Source organism: Suricata suricatta, chromosome 2 (assembly GCF_006229205.1).
Source record: "Suricata suricatta isolate VVHF042 chromosome 2, meerkat_22Aug2017_6uvM2_HiC, whole genome shotgun sequence".
NCBI lineage: Eukaryota > Metazoa > Chordata > Mammalia > Carnivora > Herpestidae > Suricata > Suricata suricatta.
In genome coordinates this window covers 52690765-52693606 of record NC_043701.1, presented here as the reverse complement: position 1 = coordinate 52693606, position 2842 = coordinate 52690765, and the positions used below count along the sequence as shown (strand labels likewise).

General features: G+C 36.8%; 1 long non-coding RNA gene across 1 annotated transcript in view; it reads right to left on the bottom strand.

The window, feature by feature from the left end:
• Window positions 1–1436, bottom strand: part of LOC115306168 — a 4508-nt gene extending 3072 nt beyond the window's left edge. Inside the window, exon 1 of the long non-coding RNA XR_003915218.1 lies at window positions 1233–1436. This is a non-coding gene — a long non-coding RNA (uncharacterized LOC115306168). The remainder of the gene's footprint in view (window positions 1–1232) is intronic.
• Between the last annotated feature and the right edge of the window lie 1406 nt (window positions 1437–2842).

Sequence of the window (2842 nt, the reverse complement as noted above, 5' to 3'; positions counted from 1 at the left end):
TTAAGTCTTTGGTGTTGTAAAAGCAACTTCATTTAAACATAACCACCCCCACCATCAAAGAAAGAAGAGAAAAAAAAAAGTAATGAAAATAATAAGGGAAAAACCCAAGACACATTTCCTAGGGGGGAAAAAAAAATCATGTAATTTCTGTCCTTGACAGAATGTATTAAATAAGCAAACACCACCAACAAACATTTAATACATAGTAGCAGAATATTTACTATTGAAGCTTGAAAAGATGTGAGTTCTTTGTGTGCAATCTTTCATTTATGCATGTGAGAGGGTTTTCTTTTTTTTAATATTTTTACATTGGAGTATCAGATGTATGTTTTAAAGAGATCAGTGGGCAATATTTCTGAAGGAAGCTTGGTAACAGTATAAAATAGTTAAATACTATTATAAATGCAAGTAATGAGAGGCAAGATGACTGATTTTAAGTGGCAGGGTCAGTGTCATTAAAATTTGTTCAGTCCTACTAAGACTAAGTGGAGGGAGTCTGGTATTATTCTTGTCTGATTTTTTAGTTGAGCTGCCAGTGTCATCTGGAATTGCAGGATCAGAAACATTTCCAGTTTTTGAGTTTTTGTGGATATATTAAATTAAAGACACCTAAGGTGTTCCCATGTAGGAACACAGTAGTCCGTCAAAGGTGCTCAACAGATGACCCTGGGTTGTACATAGAGAATTGAGATTTATCATAATGATGTGTAGCATCATCTCCTGCGTGAGCACAAGTTCATCCAAGCATTGTACATAGGTTGAGAAAAACATATGGCTTAAGACAGACCACTATAGATAACTACCATTTAATGGTTCAAAAGAAGAAAAGAACCCCCCAACAGAGACAGAAAAGCACTAGAATTGAAACCAAGAAAAGACAGTTTGCAAAACTGTGAGATGAATGAGTCTTAGCAACTGGTTTATCTGTGTAGTTTCTAATTCTGGAGGAAATAAGAGTTTTGTTCAGGGCCATGTTCTGGACATGTGACATATGTCAAACAAAGATGGAAATTCAGTCTAGAAATGTCAGGTTGAAGTGAGCATATTTTTAAAAAATTTTTTTATTTTGAAATAATTTGAATTTATGTAAGAGTTGCAAAAATAGTATAGTTCCTGTAAACACTTCACAGATTTTCCCTGATGTTAACATCTTATACCACCAAGGTGTATTTATTAAAACTAAGAAATTAACAATGGTACAATACTATTGCAGTGCTAGAGCGTTTATTCACCTTTCAGTTTTTCCACGAATGTCCTTTCCAGTAGTGTCTCATTTATGTTCCAGGATGCAACCAGGATAAAACATAATATTCATTTGACATTTTTCCTTAGTCCTCTCTGCTCTGTTATTTTCCTGTTCTTTTTCTTTTATTTCTCCAATATTTTGAAGATATGTTGTAGAATGTTTCTCGGTTTTGGTTTGTTTGACATTTTCCATCATTAGACTGAGGCTATGGAATTTGGGGTAGAACAGTATAGAAGTTAAGTGCTTTTGTGATTACATCATATCAGGGTTACACAGTGGTAATATGTCTTTTTACCGGTGATGCTAACAAGGGCCTTTTGATTAAAGGAGAGTCTTCCAGCTTCTCCCATTGTAATGTTACTATTGCTCATTTCTCATATCTCAGTTTTTGGAAGCAATCCACTCAGGAAGACAATTTTATTCAACAAGCTTGTTTTGGTATTATGGAATTTGGAAACAGGAACCAAGAGTCTTTCTAAATGTGAAGATGCAAGCAGATCCCCAGGGGAGGAAAAAAAAAAAAGAAAAAAGAATAAAGATAAAATTGGAGTTAAATATTCAAGTCCGACTGTGGAAATGAAAATCTCGAATAGCACAATTTTCTTCAGACTCACAAAGAATTGTTCTAAATGAGAAAGGAGCATATCAGTCCCCTCATGGGACAGTTTAAGCTACAACTCAGGACATCAAATAAATGCATATCACCAAAGCCTCTGGAGGACATGTTTCTCCAGGAAGAGCCACAAGGAAATGAAAAATGGGGCCATGCTTAATAGATATAATATAACTCTCAAAGTGCTTTCCTCTTGTGTTGTTGCTGTTGTTTCCATGTTCACCATTCAGTTAACACAAAGAATTTTTTTTTCAGTGTTCTTCCTTTAGAATAAAGATTCCAAAGAGAAAAAATTATCTTCCCACAGCATTCATAGATGTTTTTCTTCTTGCATAGGAGTTCACAATTCCAAGGGAGACTGTTTCCATAGTTTTCAAGATACAATTTTCAGTTATCAAGAAAGAAAGGGGGACACCTGGGTGGCTCACTCGGTTAAGCATCCTACTTTGGCTCAGGTCATGATCTCCCAGTCCGTGAGTTCGAGCCCCATGTAGGGCTTTGTGCTGACAGTTCAGAGCCTGGAGCCTGTTTCTGATTTTGTGTATGTGTGTGTCTTTCTCTCTGCCCCTCTCCTGCTTGTACTCTCTCTCTCTCTCTCTCAAAAACTAAATAGATGTGAAAGAAAGAAAGGAAAAAAGAAAGACTCCTGGTTCTGGTCAAAAATCAAGAAATAAAGACCAGTTTTTATTTTTATTTATTTATTTTTAAATGTTTATTTATTTTTCAAGAAGAGAGAGATGGAGTGTTGGTGGGGGAAGAGCAGAGAGAGAGAGAGAGGGAGACTCAGACTCCAAAGCAGGCTCCAGGCTCTGAGTTGGCAGCACAGAGCTTGATGTGGGACTCAAACCCACAGACTGTGAGATCATGACTTGAGCAGAAGTCTGACATTTAACTGACTGAACCACCCAAGTGTAGGGGACTGGAAGTCCCCTGGGCCGATTGCGAGGTATTTCGCCAAGAGGCTAATTGTAAAACACACCTGG